This window comes from Haliaeetus leucocephalus, unplaced genomic scaffold, assembly GCF_000737465.1.
Source record: "Haliaeetus leucocephalus isolate CR32 unplaced genomic scaffold, Haliaeetus_leucocephalus-4.0 Scaffold284, whole genome shotgun sequence".
In the NCBI taxonomy this organism is placed as follows: Eukaryota; Metazoa; Chordata; class Aves; order Accipitriformes; family Accipitridae; genus Haliaeetus; species Haliaeetus leucocephalus.
Window position 1 is genome coordinate 7,303,784 of NW_010972720.1, and position 15,596 is coordinate 7,319,379.

A 15,596-nucleotide genomic window follows, 5' to 3' on the forward strand; every position below is an offset into this window, starting at 1 on the left:
TAGCACGTACAGAGGCTTGTGTTCACGTACAGACGTAAATGTCCATTTGACAATCACTGAAATATTTGCACCATTAGGAGGTTTGAAACAAGTTCCTGCTTCCTTCCTTTCCTTCAATTAGGCTTTCCCCACACATGACAAACTTCACCCTTTACACCCACTGATGGCTTTGTAGGACTTGCTGTTGGTATTGCTACAAGGTTACCTTTGAGCATACACTAGTATCCTGAGGCACACCAGCCGCTAGCTGCCACCACAACCGCAGAGGGAGCTGCCTTTTCCTCACCTCTGCAGAGCAGCTTGCAGTGTCCCAGCGTTGTCCAAGGCACAGCTCTGGGAAGCCACTCTGAAGCTTTCAGGCTGACAGGCAGAACATCAGCACAGAAAAACAGATGCCTGTACCAAAGGTCTTACGAAGCTAATAAAGTTCTCCATGCTTTCAGGCAATGCAATTGCATTCTGGCAATTAATGAGCAGAATATTTGATGGTACCATGACAGTGTAGTTTAATATTTCTTAGGGCAGGCTCCCATTACAGAAACAATAGATTATGCCAAAATTAAAGATGATTTAGCCCAAAACCTCAAATAGTCTAAGATACAGAAACATCCTCTGCCACAAAAGCAGCTAAAGTTTCTTAGTCTTGATCAACATTCGTCCTACTTCATAACCTCATCGGTATCAATCAAGTCTGTCAAATCACACAAGTACAGGGGACAATTTTTCTCAACGTTGACTCTATTTTTAATAAAGATTTAAGTTCTTACAGGACCCTCTTGTTACAAATATAGATATTTCAAAAGACTCTGAATCCACCTTTATTTTGATAATAAGTACATGTAATTTTTAGATTACAGATTTCTGCAGAAAGCAGATTTTGCACTTACGTATTTTCCTTCACAAACAGAACAGAATTAATGTATCAGATGAACAAAAAGAACAGACACAGCTTCTAAAAAATTATCTGCTAATAAGCAGTATCGTCAGCTTTCTTCATTAGCCAGTTCAAGTAGTAGAGACAATGCATATTTAGACAACCTGACCTACAACAGGTTAAGTTTATTGTCCTTCCTACCACCTCTCCAGTGATAATCCAACAGTGGTAGAAATGAACTACTAGCTAAGTATACCATTGCCAAATGAAAGATTTGGGATCTAGCTCCCTACTCACCTGGTTCTGCAACACTCTACCACATTTAAATAAAGCAGCTAATAGTAACACCTCTGGTAAAATTCTTTATTAGAAGAGTAGATTTTTCTTCTGAGTTACAAGAAAACTGTTTTTCACTGGAATCTTAGTAGGCAGGCACAGCAAATATGAAAGTGAAGGAAACCCTTTAAAAGATCAAAAGAATGCTAAACATGCCCTCACTGCCAGTTGAATTGCAAAAATCCAATTATTAACAAGCAAAGATCTATGGTAGGCTTTCTTGGCAGGTAACGTACTTGTAACCCAAGGACTGAAACTGTCACTGAACATTGACCAATAATGGTAATATGTTGCGAGAAAATTATGAAGTCAGCACTAAAGTTAGGGCACTGACTTGCCTCTAGACTGGGAATTCTAGAGACATAGTTTGACCTCTCAAGGCCCTCAGCATAAACACAAAGAACAAAGTATCAATCTTGCAATACCCACCTGCAATACAGATGAGTAAGCATGCATTAGAGTAACAATATTTTAATAGTGGAAATATTCCTCACGTTCATCAGTAGTTAGAAAAAAATAATGATTTAGGGAAGATTTTTTTAGTTTTATATTTCACCCTCATGACTGATTTTCTATTTCCTTTACTTGTCTAGCTATCATATCAATGGAATGATAAACACTGTCCAAACAGCTGAGCCTTTACCACATGCCCTCAAATAGTTCTGTCTTGTTATGACTCCAGCTAGTCAAGTTATTTTCAGCAAAGGTCATCAAGTTCTGGAGTCCACTGGAAAGAAGGAAAAACAAAAAATCCCAGTATTTGTCAGTTTTATATCTATTGCAGCTGTCAAGGCAAATTATTCTAAAAAGGTATTTGATAAGCAGCCTGAATTGAAGTGTCAAGATAACCCCATTCTTATGAACAAATAGATTTTTTGTTGTTGTTTTTGTTGTTATAGCTTGTTGTCCTTTTCTCTTCCTATAAATCCATATCAATAGCTAAATCTATACCCTAATTCAGAAATCAGGTAATTCTCATGCAGCTCATTATGGTCAGAAATAAGCCTATTTACAAAAATCCAAAGACATCTGGTTCAAAAGGAGGTCTTTATATTGCAGATTTTGAGGTATGACACATCAGCTCAATTCTCCATACTCTGACTGTACCTACACACCTCTTCCAATTGTGTGCAAATCCAGCGTGAAGCTTTACTCAATCACAATTAGTCCAACACGTGTCTTGTAAATGTGCACTTGGATTTTGAAATGTAATTATGCCTCATACATTGCCTGGGAAAAAAAAAAATTAAGTGCTGTATTTATTCCACATAAAATGTTTGGAATGAATAGTAAAAACAAAACCATCCTAGCTACACTTGATAAATATACCTTGGGCTGACCCTGTAGGGATGGAGGGAGAGAGTAGTTCAAATTCCTTGCTTATTCCAGACACATAAGAGGCCACAGCCAGACTGGAACACCATGAGGGCTCATCTCAGGAGATACTGCTTTGCCAGCAGAGAAATGCCTGTGTCAAATGGACTAAACCATTTAACTGACTTCACGTACACCAAATTGCTATGCTATCGTAAACCATGTGTGATCATTACTTGCCTGGACTACACTGAAACTAGCAACCTAGGCCTATATATGCTATTAACTATTTTTTGGCCTGATCACTTCCCCACACATTGTTTACAATCAAAACATTTATTAATTAAAATGCAGCAATCTATGGTTAGTAATTCCCTTGGTGTCTAATTCAAAGTAACATGATTTGTCATTCCTTGCTTCTTCAATATGGAATAGAACAATTCTACCATACGGTACATGCAAATGCTATACAGGAAATAATCACACAATGACTTTTACCAGTATCAGTGTGAAAGGCAATGGTACTTAGCCAATAACAGCATAAAATGGAAGAAGCTGTCAAAGAACCGACTGAAAAACTAAGGTTTGACATGTCACAGTTCATGTTAGTAGCACAGCGATATCTGAAGGGCCAAGCCAGCTACCATGGTCTAAACGGAATGGTCATCTTACACTGAACTTTGAGCTTGTTTTCTTTCTTTGTCCACTTGCCCAAAGCAGGACAGTGATTTGCATGGTTACGCTAGCAATCTTGATATTGATTGCTAGCACTAGTAGCTCTCAGTGCCAGGGCTACTACCGCTGCTTCATTATACTTGGTACTGTCCAAACAAGAGCATACCGGTTTTCTTTGTTCATCACCTTTATAGCAGTGACAGATAGGATTGACTTGTCCTTAATTGTGTATTACTACAATTTTCCAGGGATAATTTCTATCAGTTTCATAAAAGGGATATGAAAATTTCTGTATCATTTTAATAACTATGCCAGAATCAATGCATTTCTATTGACTTAGAAGTGCATTTAGTAGATATTATCATGATTACTCATTACACAATTCAAGGAAAGGTTAATCCATGCAATCGTCGTCGTCCCCCCCCCCCAACCTGAGGAAGACAGTTACTGCTGTGAATTTTCAGAAAGGAATTTACAAGGATTAAGTGTTACCCTGTGTAACTCATGCAATGGAACATGAAAGTTATTCACAGCAATTGTTATCACTGTGTAACTTCACAACAGAGAAAGAACTATACATCAAACATGCCTGCTTAAGATACTGTAGTTACAGAAGGAAAACAGGAAGGTTATGGCCACAGAAAGGTTATTGCCAGAAAAATCAGTGAATAGATGAAGTGCACGCACTTCATGCGGGATATTGTGTTTTTAATTCTGTTGAGATTTCCTCTTCTGTTGTAGAACCCAGCCTACCACTACTGCGCATGACAACACACTCGGATGTAACAACTTACATGTAACTAAAATGGATGCATGAGAGCACCAAGTGTGAAACTGAAAGGGGGAGGACATGAACAAAAAACTGAGTATAAGAACTCCATCAGTTCAACAAAGCACAAAGTATCATTCAGTGCCTACTATGCCAGAACCAGAGGTGTTACTTATGAAGGATCCAGGTTTTTAAATTTATTAAGTGGTTCATTCCAATATTATTACAGTTGTACAACAGATGGGAAAGATGTTCTCTTTGCAGAAAGAGACATTTTAAAACCTGCCTCATTTCTATTTGGTGAGGAGCATGTGATCAAGGAAAGTGCATCTTTGACTGCACAAACAAAAATAATCCAGAAACCTCAACAGAGCAACAAATTTAGAATTTCTTAATCAATCTAAACTTTTTTCTCAATCTAAATATGGCAATTTATGCAAAAGTCTAAAAATAGTATTTTGAGTTCATACAAAACAAGGGAATAACATTTAAAATAACTTAAAACATTTAACACTACCTATCACCTACTGTGATTCTCTTCCAACAAACATTTTGTCCATGTCCTATTGATTTTGCCAGTGTTTATTCATCCTCAAAGATCAGACTGAACATTGGGTCGTGTAATTTATGACCAGATAGGTAGAGAGTTTGCACAGTTTGTAACACTGAATACTCAAGTGTTCTGCATGTGCATAGTAGGAGCTGTTTGTGACAGTTCAATAGGCCCAGACATGTACATGAATCTTTTAAAGCCTTAAGAATAAGAACCACCTTTGTCCATGTCACTCTGGTTTGCCAGATAATGGACAGACAAATTATTAAATTCAATGAATAAACATCTTATAATAAGTAGTTCAACCAGCTGACTCAAAGGTCTTTCAAACTTGCACTGTTGTGTCTGCTGGCCTGTAAAGGACTTACTCAAAGGAGCCCAAATTTCCACTGGAAACAGTTCTCCAACTCTAAATAAACATTTTGTATATTTATAACTATAGTATATATAAAGTATATAACTGTTGCTAGGAGTATGAGAAACTTCAAAATTTAGAGCTTTGTTTTGATACTACCGCTTTTCATTCTACCTGGACCCCATGAATACAAAGATCTGAAAATTTAACAAAAGCATGCTCCTTACCAGTGTCCTATAATAACAGTATTCTTAATCTGAATTAAGTTGACAGGCTTTGTTCAAATTCTAATTAGAAGTCAGCTCTTGGTTCATTTCAGCTGTTCTACCCATTCCTTATTACTACTATATATATATATTAATACATATCTAGACAGACACAAATGTTTCTTGACCAATAATTTGGTTTTACAAACAAATATTTGGCACATCTCACTACAGAAATCCAGGCATTGTAAGTCATTTGGATGAGAATTCCAAGATCACAGGAAGACAGATCAACACCATGCTGACCTGCCGCCTGTCACTTAAGTGTTTTGCTAGAAAACCACCATGCAGTCAGCTGCTACAAAGCAAGAAACCACACAATTATTCCAAGTCAGTGGATTTACGTTTATGCTATTTACATAAAGGAGGGAAATCCAGATGGGGTGGGGAGGCCAATGTGTAGCAACCTTTGCCACTAGCATATACAAACTTCACAGGACATCAAGTTCTGGAGTGCAAAGTAATTCATTACAGCCCATTTGTGTACATCTATACACTCTTAAGAAATTAAGACGTGTTTGCATAGTTACATTTTTTTGAGCCTTTGAACCCTAAACTTTTTTTTTTTTAAATGGGCAGTTGATGATGGTGCTTTTCAGAAGCATCACCCTTAAGACAAAATTGAATTCCAGTTCAAACAGTAGATTAAACTGGACATCTGTTCAATTTTAATAAAGCATCTTTCATTTCATGCAAATCCATTACTGTAAAATGCTGTGTGTCAATGTACTGCTGTTAGCTACTCCAAGAGGCATCAGTATGAAGCGGTGACCTAGCTTTAAACGCTCAGTTCTTACATTGCAGGTAAGCTTCTAGGAACCTGCCAGCAGATACAGTTGGGACATACTTTAAGCAAGATTTTTGAAAAGCTGTCAATATTAGCATAATTTTGCTTCCAGCAGTCTAATGTCATTTTTAATCACTGTTTCTGTCACAGGCAAAAGCAGAGTCTTTCAGTACATCAGAATGTCTCCAGACTTTAAGACATTGCATCTAAGTTTTTTGTGTAAGGCACACATTTCATAACCTCATTTTTAACAAAGTCTTACATAAGTTTTATTCTCACTTTCAAACTGTTACTTTAGGCCTGAACTGTAACATTGAAAAAATGAGCCATCAGCTTCCCTTTTCAGCACTGGAAAGCTTTGTGCAGGACCTGGAGGAGAAGTAGAAACAAAACAGTGATTTTGCACTGTTTGGAGATCCAATGGACCTCTGACAGCAAGTTCCAACTGCCTTTATTTGGCTAACCATCAATGTGGAAAGATCAGCTAGCCAATTCTATATATTGAAGGCTATGAAAACTATTGAAGAATTCCTTCTACTGATAAGAATTCAACTGCACTGAAAGACTAAGCATTATCAAGACTGAAGAACTGGCTCTCCAAATCAACTGTCCCTTCACATGCGCAACATAGCTTATCTTGCCATTCTTGCCTCCTGTGCTTCCTTCCCTCCCAGGAAGTAAATAAGGCAATAGTATCTTCTTAGATATATACTATTTATCCTCACTGCTCTCACTTCTACTTCCTTTGACTTTGGAGAAGAAATCCGCTGCTTTCCAGAACATCCAGAGACCTGATAGAGATTCAGGGTCACACATACAATTCTGCTGCATCCAGTTGCACCTCACCTCTTAGTTCACTTATATCTATTGAGATGAATTACACAGGTGAGTGAATCCTACAACAGTGTCTCATGGAGAACTTCCAAAGTTGAGAGGCTTCTTGCACACGGGAACTTGTTGCTCACACTTTTAGCTTCAAAAGGATGGAGCCGCTACTACATTTGTTACCCGTTGGTTTTGCACAAACTAGGGAAGATATGCACGTTAAGAGTCTCCTTTGCACCAAGTTAGTTCCTTTTTAAATGCATTTATACTAAATGATTTTTTTAATAGGGAACAAAAAAACGTTTCTGTAGAACAAGCCATTAGCAGTCTCAAGTGTGGAAGCAGCCTAAGTGCTCAAGTTGCCTCCAGCAGTAAAGATGGCACAGCCTTCTAAACAGCATTAAACATTTAGGGACCTAAGCTACTAATGAAACATACTAATTCTTAAGCCACTAATATACGGACGTAAATGCAGTCTTACACACAAACATAAGCAGGTAACACCTTATGCGAGCCACCCTGAAAACAGATTAAAGCATACTTATTAGCTATATGGTTAAGTGCTTACTTAGGACGAGACAGTGCATAAGCATGCTTTTCTCTTAAGTACAAGTGCACAGGTGGCTAAACAGGAAAATTCTCTACTACATAACATGCAACTTTATTAACAAATCAGTATTTTTCAAACTCAAACACAAGTTAGAGTCAAATGAAACTCAAAACTCAAGGCAGAAGTGAAAATTAAACTACTCCTGTATGTTTCATATGCAAAAAAATCTGAATTTGACTGTCAACTTTTTCTTTTTTCTTTTCTTTTTTCTTCTTTTTTTTTTTTTTTTGAGATGGAAAAGGAATACTTTTGAGGTTGCAGAATCTGAAAAACATTTATCTCAAAAGACTTTTTTTTTAGAAAGGTTAAGCAACTAAAAGCTTGGACATTACAGCTAAAATTAGTAATCCTGACAGAAGATGCTCATTGCTATACTTGATTATTAATAAAGTGATTTAATTTTACCCTCTTCCCTGAAACCACAGGCTAATGATGAAGAGCAGAGGCTACTGTGAGAATCTGGGAATCCTGCCAGTTCCTAGTTCATTTGGATCTATCAAAAGGTCAAGTACAGCCTAAGCACCAGAGCCAATAAAGAGGCATTGCCATCTTTCATTACTGCAGACAGGAGCTAACCAGGATGCCATAAAAATCCACCCCTCTAAAGCAGCTAGTTATATACAGAATCACATCATAAACTTTTTCCAGAGCTATCTATTGCCACCTGAGAATAGCACATGGCCAAGTAAATCCAGTGCAGACACAACTCATAGGTCTCGCAAAGAATACACATCCTCTCAGCACCTCCAGTTTGGTATCTCCCCAATCTGAGGCTAATGCAAGGAAGAGGCACCTGCATGATGGCCTTTCACTCAGATTAATTTCCTCTATCACCAGCTCTTAGTCTCCAGTTTTCAAAACACCTTTTTCTTCTCCAGCATTGTCACATATTAAACCCATGCAGTTTCAGCATACTATGATCTGCTGATATAATCCAGTCACTTTGGAATTCTGCTCGTGGATCAGAAGCCTGTACGGAATCCCATACAGAAGAGATACCATAGAACCCTGTTGCTATCAGTAAGTGAACTGAACTTAGACCACACAGTGGAAGCAACACTGACACATTGTGACTAAATGGCATATTAATTTAAGATCTTTACGAGCATGAAACTTTTGACAAGAAATCAAAGCTATCACAATCTATTGTTTCTCAAAGTAACAGTTCAGTAATATACATTGTTTTGAAAACACTTTAAGTTCCAAGAAGGAAACATTTTCTGAGACACTCTGATCAAATAATTCCATCATAAAATGCTTATAGATACACTTTCCTCCCACCCCTCTATCTGGGCTCACAAGGACAATAAGGAGGGAGCACGTCAATGTAACCTAAATTGTTCCAAGCCAGCCTTTATTCTTCACACGCAAATAATTATAAACAATGGTGTTAGGCCATTCCAGACTTAATGGGTTCCCTGGGACCATATCATTAAGTAAAATGGAAAATCCAAATAAGAAAGTTGATTTTTTTCAGTGTATTTGACACCACCTTTGGGAAGTGAACAAAGACACACTGTCAAAAGCAGAAATGTGCACAAAATGTTACCGTTTGTTGCCCATGAATGCAGAGGTATACTTACTTAACGAAAGAAATTCCACTGCTCTCCTGAGATTTCCTCCCTCTAGTTGAATTTAGTGCCAAGTTCACTCAGCTAAAGTTTGGGTTGTGTTAGCATGCCAGATGCAAGTTCCTGTAAGTCAGGTCTGTTAGTCAAAAATTATGTGCCAAGCAAAAACTTGGTCTTACATAGTAACCTAAAAGTCACATCAATTAAAAAATGACCATCAACAGACCATCCTTGGCCCTTACTTTACACAATTCAAGCACTGCTTTTAATTGAAAATACTTGATAAATAAAAACATTTACCTATTGTGCAGCCTAATTTTGTGTAATTTCTTTTCCAGCTATGTCTTTTGTACATGTTAAGAGATCACAAATTTCTACATTGCTCAGTGACTACAGTATGGCCTCTGAAGTGTCTTAAGTTCCTTCAGAAGCTTCAGCTTCTTCTGAAGTAACACTCAGGTGACAAATTCTTTTCATATGAAAACCATCAATGTAAGACAAGTATTCACTAGAACGTGGTCAAAAGAACTTAGGAAGTACAAGGACAGGTCCTGGCAGGACCAGGGAAGCAGCTTTGTATGGGACAGCAAGACAGGAATAGGGAAGATCTTAAACCAAGAGGAATATAATTTAATTAAAAATGAGAGGGGAAAAAGAATAGAAGCTGTCTCATTTGAAACAAAGTATGCCTGGTACCAAAATTTCCATAGTTTCAAGTGGATATGTACATTACATTACACTACCAATATCTGCTACTATAAGGAAGAACAAGCAGAATTAGATCCATGACTCTCAAATACCAGAACAAAACATTAGTGCAAACACTACAACTGAACCAGACTTGGGTTTATTTTTTTCTGAAAAACTGTTAAAGAAAATTTGTGTTGGTTTTAATTTTTTAACACAAAATTTTATATTTTTAACAAAAAGATATGCTGTATGAAATGTATACATAGACTTCAGATTTTCTCTTTTTATCCAAAAATAAGCTGGAAAGCTTCTTACTAAAACTTAAATGAATTGGAAAGCCCCCAAACAGCTTTTATGTAAAAGCACTGATCTATTTTTTTCCTATGAAAATATAATTCATAAATACTGCTTTACATTAAATACACAACTACTTTTAAATATGATGTGGGTTTTCAATATATTTTTTAAATAAACTAACATTAGGGCTACAGCAAAGTCTGCAAAATGAACTATGCAGAAACAGGGCATGCAGTGTGTAAGTACACAGTAATTGTGGTAAGCCAAAGTGCCACAGCATATGTGATCAGATGGACTAGATATATCTAGGTTGTCATTTAATGTTAGCCAATTGCTTAGAAAAGCCACACCACTGAGCAAAAAAATTTTTCGCTTGTCCGAGATTTTCTTCATTTTAATTGCAATAAAAAATAAAAATAGAAGGTAGAGGACAAAACTTTCTTTTGTTTGGGTTATACTCAGTTAACACTTCATAAAAAAAATATATTTGTTTCAAGCAGTACAATCAAACCTGAAAAAACTCTGTAAGCCACAAATATCTCTAATAGAACTGTTACAGAATTATATTATCAAATTAAAGACTACTGACCAGTATGCTTACTGTCCTATGAAACAGGCACATCACCAAGAAAAATATGCCATTGCATCAATAACATGAACCTATTTTATCCACACAAGATGAAATCAGCAAGCAATGAGACATGAATGAATTGCTGGGAAAGTTTATTTTTAAACACTGACTTGACACAGAATATACTCTGCAATACAATCTCTGACGTTAATTCATTAAATTCAGAACATTCAAACAGGTAAATAATTTCAAGACAGAACAATCACCAGTTTTGCTTTAAAACATTTAATGATTTCATTACAGCAAACTAAGAACAAACTACTACATAAACAATTAAACCCCCACTTATACCAAAGTACCATAGAGAATCATAGGTCCTATTTTGAAGTTTGTAAAAGCAGCACAGTAATGCCTTTGCAAATTAGTCTTCATACTTCATACAGAGCATGTAGCAGAACTACTAGCAAAACAGAAGCTGGTTTTCTCTGAACACTAATTAGAAACTCAAGAATGCAAGTCATAAGGGCAGGAAGACAGACAAATCCTTAAGAAAAATATGACTTACCAGACAGACAAGTTTAGCTGTGTCTCAAATGCAGAGGAAGTAAGAAATTTCTGTGTATGTAGATCTTGTTTATTTAGCCCTTTATGAAGGTTTCTCTCAAGAAATTAATTTAACTTGCATGCAAGAGTCTGCAAAAGAAAAGAGAAAGAATCTGAGCTGCTGGCTGATGTTTATTCTAAGAACATTTGAGCTATTTTCAGCAGCAATGGGCTTGCCTACAATCAAAATGAAAATGCAATACAGAATAACCAGGCTCTCAACCCAAGCTAAAAAAAAAAAAAATAAAAAAAAATCAGGAAATCCATAGCAAAAAACTTTGTTCGCTGTCCAAATTTTTATTTAAAGAAACAGAAAGAGCAGGGAACAACCACTGTGGATGGTGAACAAAAAAATACTTTTAAAAGGAAATCTGGGACCTTGAAGACTATTACCTGTAGCTCAGGAAATGAACCACCATGGATTTTTTTTTTTAATGTGAAAACCACATTTTGAGTTTGGTCATCTCTAAAGATGCTTTGCCTTCTTTACACAAGGGCTCATCTGAGATGGAAGTATTTCTATTCGCATTTAAGTGCATCCTGTCTGGCTGGTATACACATCTTAGCACAGGACAAATCAGTTTACCAAGACTGAAGCCAGTAGTTTGTTTCTAGTTTGCATCTTAAGTTTCAAGTTTCAGCACCAGTGCTGTTTTGGATGCTTAGTGACCTGAAGCTGCTGGCACTCCATTTTTTCTACCAGGACCATTCAGTGACATGATAAAGATCTCACTGCCCTCTTCTGCCACATCCCCAACCAGCCAGCTTACCCTCCCATAATGTAAAAATACTGGGAGACGTAAAGTACAAATACAAATTAATGACTACAGAAAAAAAAACCAAAACATCTTGATGGGTACATAACAGCTAATTACTTTGAAGTTTCACACAACACAGGTAAACTAAGTCAGTGAAAAAACACCATTGTTGTTTAACTTTTTGCAGCTTCTTTTGGTACAGGAAGAAGCTTCCAAGATGTCCCTCTATATATCTCAGCAATTCTGACAGACACAACTTACTTTGCTTTACCATAACAACTTTTCATACATGTCCACATAGTTAGGCACTGCCACTGAAAAACTTGTTACTTTTATTCAAGGAAATGTTATGAGATTTGAAGTTACTCTCTACTCAAAACCTTCAACAGGCTGGTGTGAGAAAATTAGAAAATGTTTCAGTATCTATTAGATTTCCAATTAAGGCTACTTAAGCACAGTCATCTGAAAATGTTTTAGAATGCCATGGGTCACCTTAATTTCTAATTTATTTGTGAACAGTAACTATTTGAAAGGTATACTGACACATGAAACAGGATGCCAGACACACAGGCTATTTAGTAAACCATTAAAATAGTAAAGCAATGCTCACTTAAAAACAAACAAAAAGCATATTTGTTCCTGAAGACTCATATAAAAATCATTGCTATAATACACTTACAACAATAATGAAAAAGCTGCCGAGTATGAAAATATAGCACAAATTCTTTCTGGATAGCTCAAAAACATCCCTTCCATTTGATCCCAACTATTTTTAATATTACTGTAGTTAAAAGTAGCTACAACAAAAAAACACAATTCCACAAACTCTAAATACCAACCCATTAAATTAATCATTATTGCTGCTTCATTCCAAATGGCTAGTTTAGGACTATTATTTTACCACAAAACTAGTTCACAGACATTAAAAACCTCAGTTTATATTTAACTTGAGATCCATGAATAAAGAGATTTAAGGACTCCCATAGCTTAAATTTCAGACAGTGTGTCAATTACAGCCAACTTGAGAGCTGTAATGGTCAGGTAGAACATGCAGTATAGTTTGTAAATAAATACAAGATCTGTATGTACCAGACCACTAGTGCAAGATGCTACATTACCTTGCTATCCATAACACTTCCATCTGGTGGTTACAAGCTAAATCAGCAAATATCTGTACGCCAAATACTAATACTACGCAAATATGAAAATTGAAGAATGTGTTAAAATCATTATTAGCAGTATCAATTTACTACTGAAGTAATTGAATACACAATGCTTTGCAGCACAGCATTTCTTTTCTGAAGCATTTTCTCAGAAGGCAGATTTACCATCAGCGCTTAACCTATTTTGGTACCTTTTTTCTTCATACACTTTCTGCAGCTGTTTTCGTGTAAATAACAATTTACCCATTAGTATTTATAGCCTTTACTAAACATGACAAAAGCACTGTTGCTGAGATGTGCTTTAACTATTGGATATAAATCAGATGATCTTTAGCTACAGGAAACATTAGATGCCATAAATTTCACATATGCCATCTAGGTCTCAGAGAAATGTATCTGTGTGCTAATTAGTAAAACAGACAAATAAGTCACTACTACCAAGATTACCACCTTATGCTTTTCAGAGACTGATAATAATCGTATCTCCTATTTTGTGGCTATCAGCAATGCTAAAATCAAGCATATAATTTCTTTAGTGGCACACTGCACTGCAATTTAATCAATGGTTCATATTGAGCAATTCAAACATGACCAAGAAGTGTACAGTTCACACTGCTAATGTGGGTACTTGGTGGAAGTCTGCAAGAGCTCCATGACCAGATGCTACAGGACAGATTTCTGATAAACGAGAAGAATCTTTATAGATGAGAAATACAGAAAATTGCTGATAGACAAAAAAGCTACATACCTGTTCCAGTGCACATATTCATATAAAGGAAATATAAACTTTTCTAGATCTAACCTTTCAAACACAGTTGACTCACTGAAGCTTCACATGGAATGGCTGAAGAATCCTCCTTTTGAGAAGTTTCTCTGTGTACATTTCAAGATGTGTAGATGAACACTATACAACTAGGTGTAATGACTTTTTTCTTTTTTTATTATTCTATACATGTTTGTATTCAGATCTTTCAATGGTAGTGGAATATCTTCTAGTAACATGATAATGTGTCTAAATGAATTACATGTTACCTGCCCCAGGAAGAAAGGAGGAGTATGGATAAGGTTTTTTTTTTTCATTTTTTATTTTTTCCAAATAACCACATTTCTTGAATTTGAACTGAACTATGACAGATAACATTAAATGCATTTAACATTAGAGAACACAAGCACAATGCATGAGCTGCGCATTTGCAAATGTCTCTTAAGAGAGTTCATTCATAGAACCGACAATTTCAATCTCTGAAATGAGTATTTCCCATATTACAGAAAAAATCTACAGGACAGGAGGGAAGCCATCAACCACATGCTTTGTCCTGAACTTCAGCTAGTCTTGCACATGTCTTGGACACATATGATCCTGAAGGATCTTAAAAATACGAACTTTTTTTCAATGTCTCAGGTGTGCTTTCAGTAGCTTTCACTGCTGAAAAGCAACGGAGCTATGAAGAAGGGTGGCCGTTCTCCTGGATGGAATGGAATATCTAGTTACACATAGATCATATAAACCATCGCTTGTGGTTGTTCCTACATAATGTAAAATAAACAAAAAACACATGGACACATGCATTAACTGAACCTACTGCCAGGCATGCCTGCCTTCAGACAAATGCATCATATGCCTATAAAGCCAAAGGATGAAAATAGATGGGAAAAGATTAATCTCCAGTGACATCAGTTTAATTTCTAAAGTTCAGCTAGATGATGCGAACCTAAAATACTAACATCAGATGTGTTGTAATTGGCCTTCACCTATGCTCAGTATGAACATGCTCAAGAATGAAAGGGTGACAATGGTCACACAAGTTGATCAGAACAAATACCTGAAGAGTCTGTTTCTTGAGAATTGGTTTGAGGTTCATTTCTTTGATAGAAATAGTCAACACCTCACTTGGAACATTTCTGCTCTATTTCATTCATATCTGACAAGATATTTACAAGTACCACAAATCTACTAAAAAATTACTTACCGATTGTTAGTTTATACTTTTTCTCCTACTTAATATATTAGGATCAATCATTACGTGTTAGCATAGGAAACCTGGTATAAATTGCCCACCAACGAGAGGTTCATTTTTATATGTAAACTTCTTTGGAAAAGAATAGAAGAAAAATTAGGTCAGCTCCTTTCTCCTACTCCAAAATTTCTAGGGCCTTGTTAACCATAAAAGCTTCTTAAATTCTCACTAGGGCAAATCTATGCACTGATCAAAAGTCACGCTAAACTTCCAATTAAGCACAGTAATCAAGGCTTGACTGAGGTTAACAGGTAGGAGATTTTTAGGTAGGAAAGCACTGCAGACAGCCGTCTTCTGTATTAACAGTTATTGCCCTCCCCCCTATTGTTAAATGCACTTGGCATTCTGTCCAGGTTACTTCTAAATACATCTTGATGCCCTATGTCATCATGCATGCCTCATGTAGTGGCGATAGCTTAAGAATTGTTGTATTAGAACGACAGCACATATAACAATGGGTACAAATACACATGCAGTTTTCTTCAGTTAGCTATGTATAAAAAGGTACTTCAGAATTTTTCTAGACCATTATATGAAGAACTCCTGAAAAACCTTCAACAT